Source organism: Podarcis bocagei (assembly GCF_964188305.1).
Source record: "Podarcis bocagei genome assembly, chromosome: 12".
NCBI lineage: Eukaryota > Metazoa > Chordata > Lepidosauria > Squamata > Lacertidae > Podarcis > Podarcis bocagei.
In genome coordinates this window covers 41,888,562-41,905,102 of record NC_138137.1, presented here as the reverse complement: position 1 = coordinate 41,905,102, position 16,541 = coordinate 41,888,562, and the positions used below count along the sequence as shown (strand labels likewise).

Here is a 16,541-nt window from a genome sequence, read left to right as displayed (position 1 = left end):
GCAGTACAGCCAGCAAAATGGGGAGGGAGGGACTGAACAGAAGAAAAGGAACAAAGCAAAGCTAGTGGAAGAGCCACCATTCTGCATAGATCCGGTCTGGAAATAACACCAAACTATGGTTGAGTGTTGTGTGCAAAACCTTGAGTCCAGGTGCTCCCTCATCACCTCTTCTACATGGTTTTTGTTTTGTCTGAACCTGAAACTGGCGTTTCTATGAACTATGGTTTAGGGAAACATTCCAACTTCATAACCCATGTTTTGAAGATGGCTTGCTTCCCTAAGTCATGGTTAAGGCTAACCATGGTTGGTCAATGTCATAAAAATAAACCATGGTTCATTAAAAATCAGAGTGAAAAACTTTTAATCACTTTCCTGATGCTGCACCATGGGAACGGGAGAGCCCATAATCCTGACACTCATTGATAGAACAAGGTCATTGTATCTTACTGCAACGAAGAAAAGCACAATGTTCCTGGCACAACGGCCTAGTTTCCTCAACCCACCTGTCACATGTCAAACATCCTCCATGCACACAGACTGGAATTTCCCCTAGTGGTTCTCCATACCAGAAGTAGACTGGAATTATCTCCTAGTTTGCACCTTTTACTTCCAACTTCCCAGGCTGCTGAAAGGTGCCAATGGACCATTTCCCTGTGTGATCCTTGCCTACATATTGGATATGCCATGCCCCAAGTGTCAGAACCAAGTATATGTGACCGTACCTTTATTTAATGTGGTCTTTGAAAGTAAGTTTGAGACTCCTCTTTAAATCATATTGTTTCTCCTCTCCCCCTTTCATCCTTTATACTTCCATCCCTAATCTTAATAAAGCTGCTTAATTTGGAGGGTTTGACCATAGGCAATCCAAGGATCTTTCACCCTTGTGTATACCTTTATGCTATACACTCTAAGGGGAAATTGGCTTGAGTTCAGTGGTGACTGGATAGTGAAGCTGAAAGTTGCCTCCTCTAACATATAAATTAACCTGCAACTCTTGAGTTCCTCTTGCTCAGGAGCTGGGGTAAGCTGAGATGCTGGGACAGTAAGCTGAGGTGTTGCAAGCTGGCTTTTCCTTCAACCACATGAATGAAAAACACTTTTTAATGTTCTTCCTGCCTGCAATCTTTCCATATGATCGCATTAAAATTAAATTCAAAGTGTAACAAGAGAAAAGAGCCACACTGAGCAAACATGGACAGTTTACCACCCTCCCCACAGCACTCAGCATTATAGTCCAGCTTTGATCAGTTAAATAAGGCTGCAATCCTATACTGTACTCACTTACGTGGGAGAATGATCCATTGAACTCAATGGGACTTCCTTTTGAATTGATGTGTATAGCATTGCACTGTAAACCTTCAGCTGAGATTGGGGACTCAGCTATACAGCTGCAAATAAAGTAAGTGTGTGGTAAAGCTGACACTAGATGGCGACTGTGAGCTACGGCAAATTCAATGTATTTTTCAAAACTATTTTTTTCTAAATGCATTTTCACAGTTTTTTAATATGTGTGTAGATTCCACCTTGAATACAGTTTACTGGAATTTGTTGGTTGATTTTAGTTCCTGGCAGAACCTCCAACATGTCATAGATGAAAACAGGGACACACGAGTAACAGCAATATTCTCCTACCTCACACCACTGCCCACAAATAATAATGCTTAAACTCTAGTAGCCTGTCCACTGATTTAAAAGTCAAAAAGTGGTTTGCTCTTTAGGTTAAGCACAATAATCAACTGGGAATATGCAATAATCTTACAACGTATTACCAACAGCTCAAAATAAGCCTCACCAGCTGCAGTATTTAAAATGGCAAGCAACACATTGGACAGAACCCTAGAGTTGGAAGGGACCTCAAAGGTTCTCTAGTCTAACCCAGTGCTGATGCAGGAAGCTCACTATTATAGCATCCCTGATATGTTGCCATCCAGTCTCCGCTTGAAACCCTTAAAGAAAGAAAGCCTACCACTTTGTTTCACTGTTAAATAACTCATACCGTCAGGAAGCTCTTCCTAACGGTTAGTCAAAATCCAAGTCGCTAGTTTGGGTGCTGCCTTCGGAAGAACAAATTTGCTCCCTCATCAGTGTGAGAGCCCTTCAAACTATATCACCTCTCAATAGTCTGTTCTTGAGATGAAACATACCAAACTCTTTCAACCTTTCCTCACAGGACTTGCTCTCCACCGGACACAATCCTTCTTTAACCATCTGCACTGAATGTGCTTCTTCAATGTTCATTTGCAAACTGATGCCATGCATTTGCTTTAGGGACAAGATGCACCTACACCCTGCTCTGAGTTTTAATTTCTAGAGAGTTTGGAGAGGGAGTGGAACTCTGAAGAATGGCAACTCAAGCAACTCACTGGCAACATTTTAATAAGGCATCTCCAAAGGACAAAAATAGAGACAAACTGATTTACCAGGTCACTGAAAATAGGCCCTGTCCCTGGTAAATAGACAGTTGGAGCATATATTATTCTTTCCAAAGATCTGACATGTGGAAACAAAATATGAAAATTTCCAATATCAAATAACAGAAGCTCAGAATTGTTTTTATTACATTACAGTTGAGCTATGAAGATACTATAAATGTGATACAAGTTACCCAAGAACATGGCTGTAAACACTGTGCTGCCTCTACTCCTGCCTGGTATTTTTGGCACCTCTGGGCGTACACACTGTACTCCTAGATTCACAGAAGACTTGATCCTCTTCTGCTCCGTACAAGGCCTGCGTTACAGGAAATTCTACACAATGATAGGAATGGGAAGTGTAGTCTTTCTGGAAAGAAGTGGGGGGGCAGTGAGGTGGAGGGATGACCTATGGCACAGGAAAGGGCATCAAAAATATTGGATCACATCCCTTACAAAGGAAATTCCTAAAGTTTTTGTTAATTTCATATATTATATGCTGCTTAATACCAAACTAGTCTTTAGCTTTGAGAAGGGACGAGCACTGTTTTCTATGCCTCGTTCAAAATTTATACTTGGTCACTCTGCAGGATCAATCCTATGCATTCATTTATTTCCCCGCAATGCATTCTCTGCATGGCTCTGCCCGGCTCACAGAAACAAAGATTAATAATAATAATAATAATAATAATAATAATAATAATAATAATAATAATTTATTATTTATACCCCACCCATCTGGCTGGGTTTCCCCAGCCACTCTGGGCGGCTTCCAACTGAATATTAAAAACAGTACAGCATCAGACATTAAAAACTTCCCTTAAGAGAGCTGCCTTCAGTTGTCTTTTAAAAGTAAAATAGTTGTTTATTGCTTTGACATCTGCTGGGAGGGCGTTCCACAGGGCAGGCGCCACTACCGAAAAGGCCCTCTGCCTGGTTCCCTGTAACCTTACTTTTCACAATTAGGGAACCGCCAGAAGGCCCTCGGCGCTGGATCTCATAATTAACATAAATGACTTAAACACAACAACATAAACAGTGACATGCAACACAAGAACTTTCCACAAACAAACAAACAAACAAAACCAATTGGCAACACAGGTATGCAATAGGTCACAGATCAATAATTGAGAACCCAGTTCCTCCCTCCCCAAAAACACATAATTTAAAGGACCTGGATGACAGAAAAGGTCATTTATAGCTGCAAGTGCTGCAAAGTGGGAGTGTCACGGTGGCAGAGGATTCACCCTGCTGCAGGCAAGGCACCCCTCCCCCAAAGTTCAGACATGGGGGTACAGTACTGGCAAGGCACAAGCGTCTCACAAGCTGTGGGGTTTCCCCTGAAAGTCTATCTGTGTGTTGTACTGATGCATAGGGTGTCATGGCCCCAGCATCAAGTGATAACCAAGGCTTGGAGATGGAGGAGGAGAAGCTGATTTTGAGTTTTGAGCTGCTGAACAGCTGGATGAGAAGCAGAAGTAGGTTTCTGTTTCCAAGGCTGGTGGTTGTGAGCCTGCAGACCCTGAACTAGGAGCCTCAAAGAGGCCTTTCACCAAGAAGAAGCCAAATGCCTCCCACTCCACAATGCCTGCTCAACAGTGCACCAGGTGACAACCCACACAGAAGAATAAAAGCAGTCACCTTCAGGCCAGGGTGAGGTCCGCACCACAGGCTGAGAGAGGGGCAATCTGGACAAAAAGACTTGTAAGGCTTCAGTCAACCTCTAGTGGTGTTGTGGTCCAGGGTCATGGGGTGGAGATGGTTGTTGAAGACCACTTATTCATCTGGGTCCCTGTCTCCAGTGTCCTACAACTGCCCAATCAGGGGAGATTCTTATCCCCATTATTCTTCAAAGCTAAGCATTTAGGAAAATGAAAAGCACAAGGTGCTTCAGTTATGAGAATGGTGTGCAAAATCTGTTATGTACAATGGAACATCATGGAAAACACAACTTGTCTGAAAGCAGATATTGGCTCACTTGGAAGCATTTGCCAATGCATGTGCACATAAAATAGTAGATCTAGCTGAAAGGCAATACATGGAGACCTGCATTCATTGTTGCAATACATCTCTTAATTATTTTAAAATTGTATAACTGTAAGATTACTGTATAACCTTAGAACAGACCTTTCCAAACTGTGCGTTGCGGCATGTTAATGTGGTGGCTGTAGTGTGTAGGTGTGTCACATGAATGCTCCCCGCACTCCTCCTGGGGCTGGAAAGGGAATGGGTGGCTCACCGATTTGCTAGTAAAACTGAATTACTGCGCCGCAAAATGCTGCATGTCTAAAAAGTGTGTCACCAACAAGAAAAGCTTTGAATGCTCTGCCTTGGAAGGTTGTATAATCTTAGGAAGGGTGTGGCTGTGAGCACCATGAAGGTAGCCTGCACTTCTGAATTCGCCACTACATTAAGTAAGCTGTGCACTCGGAGCTATCCGAGGTGCTGAGACTCCTGCTGGGGATGGGCCGAACATACCCCTGGTTGTGTTCACACAACCAGGTCTCAGCTTAATAAACTGGAACATGCACAAGCTTCATTCAGTTCTATGCAGTCCCTTTGCTCCTGCTTCAGTCCTCCCTTAACTCAAGCCAAGAAACAAAGCAGGAAGCAGCCTGTCACAGCTTCCCGTTGCTTCCAAACCAGGACTCCGTGGCTAGTGGTTTCCTAGCGAGTCAGAATACAAAGCCATGGTTGAAAGTTCTTGACATGTTTGAAAGCCATTATTCATAGTGTCCAGTTTGACTGCAGTAGGAAGCTCTGGTGAACCGAGAGCTAGAGTGGTGTAGTGGTTAGAGTTTTGGCCCAGGACCTGGGAGACCAGGGTTCAAATCCCTACTTGGCCATGAAGCTCATTGGGTCACCTTGGGCCAGTCACTCCAGTGTTATGAAATAGAGTGATTTGGGGGTATTATTGGAGCATGAAAATGCTACCCAGCATCCTGGCGAGAAAGGAGGAATGCCACGGAATTTTGAGCTCCCTTGCCTTGGACATTCACCCCACGCGCCTCCTTAATAGTCAGAATCCCCCACTTTTGCAGCCTTTGAATGTGGCTGAGGAAAAGCAGGCATTTTCACTCAGCTCTGTTAGGGAGCTGAATATAATAACCCTGTTCAATAAAACTTTTGAATTACTTGCACTTTCACAGTCTGAATGAGTAATCAAGGTTTGACCCACAGCACATGCACCCTCCTTCATCTGCAGGTTGGAAACACAAAGTTCTCACCCAAGGGGTAGGGAACCTATGGCCCTCCAAATGTTGCTGGACTACAACTCCCATCATCCCTGAGCATTGGCCATGCTGTCTGGGGCTGATAGGAGTTGGAGTCTTACAACATCTGGAGGGCCGTAGCTCCCTCACTTACGAGCTAAGTGAACCCTAAACTAGTTGACAGACGCTTGTGGGAGGCCTGAACGGAAGAGGAAAGCAAGAACCATTGTTGTAATTATATTTGGCCATCCAAATTATATTTAACTCCCCTGCTAGGTTTCCCAAGACGAGGGTCAAGAAACACACAATTTAACAAACAATTTCAGAGAATATGTACAGATTTTCAAACTAGCATCTTAGCTTGAAAACACCAGTAATCCCTCAAAACTGGAGCAGCCAGATTGTAAAGTAGCGATAGAATTAATTGTCCTAATACCAAAGCAAATGTGTGGGCTTTAAGCTGACCTCAAACAACAAAACAGCACAGTCAGATCATACGCAATCAAAATAAAAGCACTACTGTGTCCTACTGTGAGACAAGAAGGAGTTCCCTCCCCATGGCAGAAACTATTTGGAGTTTGTCACAATATGGAGGGAAACAGGATACACCCACATACACACTCGAAGGGTATCTCCTGCTACAGCCCTCTTTTTGTCTGGAGAAGGAAAACCATCTGGTTCACAGAGATGTCCCTCCAGCCAAAGTTGCAATAGGAGAGCTCTCTGTCCAGCTGCTTCAAAAATATCTCCACAGAAGGGGAGATGGCAGGAAGTGCACTTTGGAAAGGCTCCAGGTGTCTCAAAGCAGTTCCTCGCCCTTGAAGAGATAATAATCCATCTTCCAAGGAGTTTCCTCTGAAGGATCTATACAGCTAAGGCAGCATACACACAATACACGTAAAGCATCATTTAAGTCCATCACCATCACTAAGAATCCTGGGAACCACAGTTTGCTAAGGGTGCCGGGAACGGTAGCTCTGTTTGGGGCAAACTACAATTCCCAGAATGATTTGGGGGTGGGAGGGATGTTCTTTAAATGTATGGTGTGTATGTAGCTTAAGGCATTATTGATTTAAGGAAGGGTGTATCAGTTAATTTTACATTTGTTCATTCATAAGCATACAGTCAAACCTTGGTTGTTGAACGTAATCCATTCTGGAAGACCGTTCAACCTCCAAAACTTTTGACAACCAGAAACTGAAAGCAGAAGCCTCAGTACAATAGGGAAACTCAAAGCGGAAGCTGCGTAGCATGTTCAGCTTCCAAAAACCATTCGAAAACTGGAGCAGTTACTTCCAGGATTTCAGCATTCAGGAGCCGAAGTGTTCCAAAATGGAGGTGTTTGGGAACTGATTTTTGAGTGTATCAAGGCCTGCTTCTGCATTCAGTATGTCTATCTGTCTATCTGTCTGCCTGTCTGTCTGTCTGCCTGCCTGCTTCGAAATCTGAAAATAAGTGCATCTTTAGATATGCATTTGTAAAATGCATTTGGGTATGTTTATGAGCCAAGAGCTGTATTGCAAAATTCAGAGATGTACAAAAATCTGAAGGAAAGGTACATTCCAATCCACGCATCATTCCGGGAGGTGCAGATCAGGTCAGCATGCATCAGAATTCAAAAAGATAGAATTCCTCAAGCATGAAGCATCCTGATTCTATTCAACTCCATCAGCTCAGATCACTGATTTTGGGGCAATCAGCTAGCGCCAGGAAATGCCAATCCCCTTCCTGATCCAAGTGTCTGTAATTTATTCTCCCATCTGAGTGCAAACCCCCCCCCCCATTTCAAGTAAACCCAATTCAAATGCTTTCCCATCTGATTCAAATCCTCTTTCAGAAGATTAAAAGACGGGACATCTAAAGAGGATACAATGCCCTCCACCTTAATGAGATTGATCTTCTCCAAGGAACCCCTGGGTAATTCATGCCATCCGACCAAATCACTTTTAATTTCAGAGAGCGCCTTCACCACCTTCCAAGCATTTCTGCCTTGCGAAATGGGGGGGGGGGCGGAACTGTAGCCAATGCAATTTCTTAATTTTGAATAAGTTCAAGCCATGGATTATCTTTCATGAGCCTGAATGCAAGAAGGGACCAATTAATTTTAAAATTAATTTTCAAAATTAAACAAGCTGCAGCATACATTCTGATTGTTCCTATTTACTGGAGATAGCCCGTATTCCCCAGTACTTGTTCTTGGTAAATCACTGCTCCCCCTATTTTATCCCTCTTCCCCCGCCCCCTTTTGGCAGCAGGGTTGGTGAGTATGCACTTTGTTAATATGTTGTTTGTGTGGGTTACTAATGTTATCCAGCTGCTGTTGAATGCTGATAGCTTGGTGTGGTGGTTAAGAGCGGTGGACTTGTAATCTGGTGAACCGGGTTCGCTTCCCCGCTCCTCCACATGCATCTGCTGGGTGACCTTGGGCTAGTCACACTTCTTTGAAGTCTCTCAGCCTCACTCACCTCACAGAGTGTTTGTTGTGGGGGAGAAAGGGAAAGGAGAATGTTAGCCGCTTTGAGACTCCTTTGGGTAGTGAAAAAGAGGGATATCAAATCCAAACTCCTCCTCCTCCTCCTCCTCCTCCTCCTCCTCCTCCTCTTCTTCTTCTTCTTCTTCTTCTTCTTCTTCTTCTTCTTCTTCTTCGGGCCACAGGTGAGAGCTGAGTACAGGGTGGGAGCAAAAGGTGGACAAACTACTCCTGAAGGAGCATGATACGTCCCCCACCAGAAGTACTATCTTAAAACCCCATACAGTTTCCACAAGCTTCTATAGTGTTACCTGAATGGGTGAAATCACAGCACAAGGACCTCCTTCAAATTGTCCTCATGCAGTAGGTTCTGATTCATTAAATGCAAACCCTAATAAGAGGAACTCTGCTGAATTGGGAGTTTTGTATGTGTTCCAGTACTATGAAGTGTTCCGAGAGACAGGACACAAACAGCAACAAAATATGTTATGCAGTGCATAGGCTTCATTGGGCAGCTGATGGTGGCCTTGAAAGGTCAAGAAGGTAGTTAATCTTTAGGCTATCCTCTAATTGCTTTCTGAATCAATGAGGGATAAACTTCTGCAATCCCTGTCCTATCAACCACTTTTCATTTGCTCTTTGCCTTCGTGTTAATATTTCAGAGTTCCATCTCTTTCAAGTGTTCAGGCTCAGAGACTGGCCAGTGTTTAAAATCCATAAAATCGACATTCCATTTTCCATAACTTGATCAGCCCAAGGAAAAAAAGCATCTTTAGTGGCTTCAAAAATACAACCAGCTTTTCATCAGGAGGGTGGAATGGCAGATTGCTCCATGAAAGGGGCCAAGTTTAAGATGGAAATGAACCAAATTTAGCAGTGGTATCAAAAGCAGGCATGATTGCTTCAACTCATTTTCTATTCAAATGCAAGCCAGGGGGGATATCAAAACCAAAGTTAACAAGACACAATTTAATAGTGAATGAACAAAAATTGCTTGCAATAAATGTTTTTCAGAACCCTTCACTAGGAGAAGTTTTTCTCCCAAGGCTAGTATTTGAATCTTATGTTCTTCCACGTTGTTTCACTAGACTAGATACAAGTGAAAATAACAGTGAAAAGTTAGGAACACCCCTAAAATATTTTTTGTTGGTATTATTACATGGATGACAGAATGAAGAGCCATGGCAAGTTAAAAATAAATAATTAGTTGATTGTCACATTTTCAAAACCAGAAATAGTTATTTTCATTTTGAGCACTGTTGATACTGTTTTCAAAGTGTTCGAGAAAATTAGTTTTACATGAGGATGAAGATCCATTGCTACAAACTTTATAGTAAGAGACTTTCAAAAGCCCCTTGAAATTAAAGCTCCCTGCATATCATTGCCCCTCAAGTACACAAAAAGAAAACACCTCACCCAAAAAGAGATCGAAAGAAGGCACAGACTTGCATAGGATCATATGCCAACTTATATGTACCAATGCAAATTATCAGTGGAAATTATAACATATCTCACAAATACATATCTCACATCTGACCATTGTGAAGTCTGTGCCCCCCTGAGAGATTAGAGATTATATTTGTTGAAATGAGGGTGAATTTGAATTTATTAATTTCGGTCACAGACCAGTTCCAGCTCACATACAATATCAGGGAAATCATAAAACACAATAGGGATACATTTGAATTTGCAATTGGGTATAACCGGGACAATGCAGATATAGCAGCAGTTAAAAATATATAAGTTAAATCTTAATCACTAAAATATAACCTAAAATTGTCATTTAAGGCCTTAGCCATTATGGTAGCACAGCTTGTTCCCTAAGTTTTCAAATGAGGGTGGTAAAATCAGGTTTTTGAAACATGTGTAACCACTGCCCTACCTCTCTTCCTTGTCAACAACAACAAAAATAAACAGCTAAAGCAGTCTCCCAAATGCTTAGAACAGACTGGTTCCTAAATTTCAGAAGTGATCTGAACACAGAGAACAATGTACAGTGGTACCTCAGGTTACATATGCTTCAGGTTACAGACGCTTCAGGTTACAGACTCCGCTAACCCAGAAATAGTACCTCGGGTTAAGAACTTTGCTTCAGGATGAGAACAGAAATCGCGCAGCGGTGCAGCAGCAGCGGGAGGCCCCATCAACTAAAGCGGTGCTTCAGGTTAAGAACAGTTTCAGGTTAAGAACAGACCTCCGGAACGAATTAAGTACGTAACCAGAGGTACCACTGTTTTAGGAAACAAGGCTTTGCTACTGCTGTGGAGGTGATGCAACATCAGCCACAGCCAGTTCCCTTGTACAGAAAACGATGCCTTGGGCGTAAGTTGAAGATGGGTTCTGATTTCTGGCAGATGCATATAACTGCCGTAACCTTCACAAAAAAAGCATAAGGGGTGCCACGATGCAGCACAGAAGCATGCTGGTTTGGAGAAGGGCAAAATCCACAGCCACAGCTTGTCCACTTCTGAAATATTTGCGGTTGGAAATCCTGCAAACTGGACACTGATGCTGTAACTCCGTAGCACAACTTATCGCATACTTATCTCTCTTGCAATCCTCTTATTCATGCCCCTGGGCTCAAGAGATAACATTAAGTCAGACAGAATTTTAAAAGGCTTACTAATACTTTTGTGCAATTGCACAGCCTTGGGGGTTTAGTCTCACCATAGAAACTGCAAACAATCCTTAATGACATACAAGCATAAAGTAACTGCCATGCCGGAAGGTTCCTCTGTGCAATTCATGAGGAAGCAAGAGAAAGGAAAGATTAAGGAGGATGACACCAGGCCCTCACCTCAGAAACCAATTCTGGCCCAGAAAAGCAAGGACAGCAGCTGAAGACCTCTGAATATGCCAAGATGGCTGTGGACAGTACAGTGTACAGAACAATTTGTGCCACTCCCCAGAGGAGGAAGAGATGTGTGGTTGTTGTCGGTGTCTTCCTACTGAGTGTGGGGAGGTAACAGAACCTCTGACCACAACCCCTTCCTTCTGATTCATGTGGGTACAAATGATACTGCCAGACACAGCCTTCAACATCTAGCAAGGGACTATGAGACTCTTTGTGGGAAGCTGAAGGGCCTTGGGGCACAGGTGGCTTTTTCATCACTCCTTCCTGTTGAACCTCATGGACCAGAGAGAGAGAGGAAAATACTGGAGGTAAACCACTGCCTGCACAGGTAGTGTCGTCAGAAAAGGCTTGGCTTCTTGGACCATGGGCTTCACTTCCTTGAAGAAACACTTCTGATGAAGTGGAAGTACTGGAAACCTTGGGAGGAAGTAATCATGTCTTCTTGCGTTTCATGATACAGAGTCAAGAGAAAGCTGAGTGTAGTTGGAAATGCTCTGATTTCAAAAAGCTTAAGGAACTACTGGGTGAGATCCCGGGGTCGGTAATACTCAAAGAGAAGGGGGTCCAAAGGATGGGAGTTTCTTAAAGGTGAACTATTTGTTAAGTTGTATCAGACGACACAGTGATTCTTCAAATAGCTCTTTTTTATTCACAGGCCAGAACAGAACTGAACTAAAGGGTTCAGCCAGCCTGCTTATATAGAGCTCCACTACAACGCAACGTAACTATCCAATCACTGAACGTCACTTTCAATTCCTTATTTGCATATGTGGACCTGAGTGAAAACTATCTACAGAATTCCCCTGCTGGCCCAGGGTGAGAACTTCAGTACATAACACTATTGAAGGCACAAAGGCAGACAATTCCCAACAAGAAAGGAAAGTGGGAGGCATATAAAGATGGACGAATATTCAAGTATGCGCAATGGGTGGGACAGGAGACTGAAGCTTATGTAATACTCCTTTATTTAGCAGAAGTGTGTGTGTGTGTGTTTGTGTGTGTGTGTGTGTGTGTGTGTGTAAAATCTCTCCGGTGTAAGATCTCATCTTTTTGTCTGACTCAACTTCCAGTTTACTGGAAAAGGCCTTCCCTGGAAGCCACTGAAAGGATATTCTCCTTGACTTACGTGTCCTTGGTCAAGTAGCACTTTGAAATGACAATGGCCACAGCGTTCCTGTCCAAAAGAGGTTTCCTGTCTGTGCTCTAGGCTGAGGGCCAGGCAAGATGTGACTTGTTAAACATATCTTTTGCACTTAACAAGCAAGGATTTTTGTTGTTGTTCCTGCTGCTGCTACTACTATTAATGAAAATCACATGGTAGATTTAATCCCATTGCCAGAGGACACCTTCAGAGGGAGGGATTCCTGCAGCAGGGGAGGAAAGACTACGTCTCCCCTTCTACATCTGTTGAGATCCTGGTAGTTTTCAGCCGCATCCCCAATTAAAACTATTTGCATTTAAAAACAACAACAGCCTTGCATGTTCAATGCAAAAGACACATTTCCCTTACATCTAAGATGAAGTCACCAAAATTACATGTGGTTAAGCATAACCTCACTTCCTACTGTGGCATTGGCACTACTACAGGTGCCACATAACACCTGCTACGGTTTTGTAAGAACTTGATTGTTTAGTGTGGCAGAGCCTACACTTTGGAACCCCCTGCCTATTGAGATCACTGTACTCCTTTTGGTGCCACCTAAAAACATTTCTGTTTAGACAAGCCTACCCAGAGGCTCAGAAAGTGGAGGCAATTTTAATCTGTTTCAGTGTTTTAATTTTTGTATAAAGTATCATTCTGAATTCTTCTTGTTTTTGCTATTTTATCTTTTGTAAACCGCTTTGAGTGTTGTTTTTAAAATCAAGCAGTGTATAATTTTTATGAAACATATAAATAGACACAAGACCAAAATAAAAATAAAAATGCATTTAACAGCTTAGCACTTGCTCCCCTCTACCACATTTTCCCACAGACCTCTAACTGTGGGCACAAGGTTCTGCTCCCCTTCCTTCATACACAAGGGGAAAGGATACGAGAGGCCGTGTGCTCCCAAAGTCTGCATACACAATTCTAAATCAGGGGTGGGTGGTTGTTTTCTGTCCCCCCCCCCGAGGGCCACATTACCTTGGGAGCAATCTGTTGGGAACAGGGCTGGATTTAGGTTTGATGAGGCCCTAAGCTAGTGAAAGTAATGGGGCCCTTTGTATGTCCAGCTGTCCTTTGTCAACAACAAATTGTCACAGTTTTTTGTGTTAAATCTATGCTATATGCTAATTTATGGACCTAATAGGTATCTAAAGCCATTTGCACGTAACAAAATATGTACATCATAGGAGCCTACACAACACAAAACACTGTTGCTGTATGTAGGTTTTATTTTACGTGTTTTTTAATCTTACACAGTGGTACCTTGATTTACAACCATAATCCATTCTGGAGGTCCAGTTGTAAACCAAAACAGGTTGTACCCAAGGCGTGCTTTCACCAATGGGGCCTCAATTTTTTTAAAAAAAAATTTGGTTGTAATCCCCCCAACACGGGTTGTAACCCAAAAAAGGGACACACACTTCAGGGTTTGACATGGTTGTAATCCAAAATGGCTGCAAACCAAGGTATCACTGTATTTTGGAAATGTACATCCAGTTTTTTCCCCTTTAATTTTTTTTTGGAGGCCCAAGGGAGTGGGGCCCTAAGCTATAGCTTGTTGAGCTTATATGTAAATCCAGCACTGGTTGGGAGCTGTATCCTGGTGGTAAGAACATATGAAGAGCCCCACTGGATGTAAAAGGCCCGTTTAGTCACTATCATGTTCTCACAGTGGCCAACCAGATGCCAATAGGACCCGAGTGTAACACTACTCCTGCAGTCTACTGGACAGAAGTAGAACCAAAAAGGGATGGTGCTAGCCATTCTCTCTCTCTCTCTCTCTCTCTCTCAACTTCTTTCCTGTTTCTCTAGTTTTGACTCTATTCTTTCTCCCCACCTGCTCCCGCCTAGCAGTCTGCTGGTATGAGCAACAGAAGAGATTGTTTCTGCCAGATGTTTGAACTTCCAAAGGGCTGTTGAAATCAGGCCAACGTCCACAGGTTGCCCTCAACCCCTGCTCCAAAGCATGGCTTAGCAACATGTCCAGATTCCTCCAGCGTGTTGATAAAATGTCTTGTTTCCCACGGTATAATCTATATGATTTAGTATACAGTGGTACCTCGGGTTAAGTACTTAATTGATTCCGGAGGTCCGTTCTTAACCTGAAACTGTTCTTAACTTGAAGCACCACTTTAGCTAATGGGGCCTCCTGTTGCTGCCGCGCCGCCGGAACACAATTTCTGTTCTCATCCTGAAGCAAAGTTCTTAACCTGAAGCACTATTTCTGGGTTAGCGGAGTCTGTAACCTGAAGCGTATGTAACCCGAGATACCACTGTACAGAGGATCTCCTTTTTCTTTTTTTAAAGAACATCTTAGTAGCATGTTTGGATTCTCTTATTCAGACAACCACCAGTTTCCATGCTTCTGCTACTATGATGCCTTCCCCTTCCTGTTAACATACAGCTGGTTTTTCTCCAGCTACTGCTGGTTCCAGAAACAAAGTCTCACTTCTTCCAGTAATTCTGGGGCCTTTTGCTCTGCTATCTGTTATCTTAAGTCTGCACACCTTCTGCCTTTGAAGTATTGCCAGCATTGACTTTTGTCTGGTGCACTTTTTGCTCACACATTTGTCAAAGGCTGAGAACAGAGTGACAGAGCGGAGTCAAACAGGCAGCCGCGCAAGAGACCCAGCGGAAGTGGGGGGAAGCGGTCCTGTTTCAAACCTGCTATGTGGCTAAGATGCAACGAAACCTCAAAGCAGAGAGCATGTGGCAGGGAGAGATGAGAAGAGGATCAAATGAACCAGAGCAGTAGCATCTTTCAATCATGTATGCCATGGAATAAGGGGAGGCACGCTTTGACTTCCAAAATAAAAATATTTATATCTAGAATCTCAGCCTGTGCTAGCCTTCATCAGGCATACAAGAGGGAGGGGAATGCTCTGTAGAACAGTCATGAGCCACCTTTTAAGGCTTCCAGCAATTTTGCTTCTGGACTTGGCTGTGGAAATGGTCAAAGCAACTTTCCTTCAGTGGTGTGTTGTTGTTTTTTCAGGTCTCGGAGCCAAGAGGAAACTGTAGGTGGAAACTGTACCACAGCATATCCTGCCCTCAACTTACTGCTTCTGGGATCACTGCAAGTATTAGCGTGTTGCCTAGCATTATTATAACTAGAGTTTCTAGCAAAACAGATCAGTCGGGTCCCCTTATTTTTTCCTCCTCCCACTGCCAGCATGAAATAAGACCAAAGGGCCACAGGTTGCTCACACTTGCCCCAACACATGACTTTGGCCTAGAACTGGATCATATCATAGTGCTTTAAATGTACAGTGTGAATGTGGCCTGACACTACTCAGCTGCGGAAATAAGGGAGGAGAGCTCTAAGACCATAGAACTACGTGCAGGGCTGTCCCAAGACATTTTGCTGCCTGAGGCAAAGGACAAGATGGTGCCCTCCCATCCCACCCACCCCCCAAATATTGCACACACCAGAAGCCAACTGGACTGGCATTTGACCCTTATTGGTGATAGCACAGTGCCTCCCCCCATTGTACCAAAATTGCCTAGAGGGTGCAGGGCAGTTCACATGACACAAAACGCTCTGCCCACTCCATGCCACCCATGGTGGGCATCTCACTCAGCTTATGGTAGGACCAGCCCTGAGTACATCTATTCACTTTTATGCTGAGAGCAAGACAGAAGAGAGATAACAACTCATGTTTCAGTTTTTATGGTCTGACTTGTACTCCTCCACTGACAGAATAAAAGGATCTCTCATTCCAGGGCACTCATGTTACAAAGATGTCTGTGAGTGAGAAATGAAGGCTGGCAACGTCAACCCCTCCATGTGGGAATCCCTTGCAGACGAATGCAGTGCCTGGAGACAGTTGGGCCATGTATACACAGCAGTGACCACAGGAGAAGAAGAAGAAGAGTTTGGATTTCATATCCCGCTTTTTCACTACCCGAAGGAGTCTCAAAGCGGCTAACATTCTCCTTTCCCTTCCTTCCCCACAACAAACACTCTGTGAGGTGAGTGGGGCTGAGAGACTTCAGAGAAGTGTGACTGGCCCAAGGTCACCCAGCAGCTGCATGTGGAGGAGCGGAGACGCGAACTCGGTTCACTAGACTACGAGTCTACCGCTCTTAACCACTACACCACACTGGAATGAATGCTGGGAGGAGCGCAGAGAGAAGGAATGCCATGGTGTATCTGCAGCAGCACAACCAAAGACGCTTTCATCTGCCCCAGCTGCAACAAAACATGTCTCTCCGGCATCGGTCTCTACAGCCACAGCAGGCACTGCAAGCTTCCAACCCCCAAAGGTGTACTCCTCCATTGTTTCCCGAGACAGAGGGATGCCAACTACATGTCGAAATCTGCATTCAAAATCACCTTGGAATCCGTTCCTTGTGGGGAGCCCACAACCACTGATGTTGTGCCCTGGGATTGCCGGCTGCACTGGGTGTAAGGGCTTGAAGTTATTTCTGTAGTCAACTTCCTTTC

At 43.7% G+C, this 16,541-nt stretch overlaps 2 long non-coding RNA genes across 2 annotated transcripts in view; both read left to right on the top strand.

The window, feature by feature from the left end:
- Positions 1-16,541, top strand: part of LOC308569900 — a 618,054-nt gene that overhangs the window by 38,016 nt on the left and 563,497 nt on the right. The gene's annotated exons all lie outside the window — the stretch shown is intronic.
- On the top strand, positions 11,609-16,005 carry LOC308569896. The gene is made up of 3 exons (XR_014000915.1): positions 11,609-11,763; positions 15,090-15,170; positions 15,818-16,005. It is a non-coding gene; the product is annotated as an uncharacterized lncRNA (long non-coding RNA).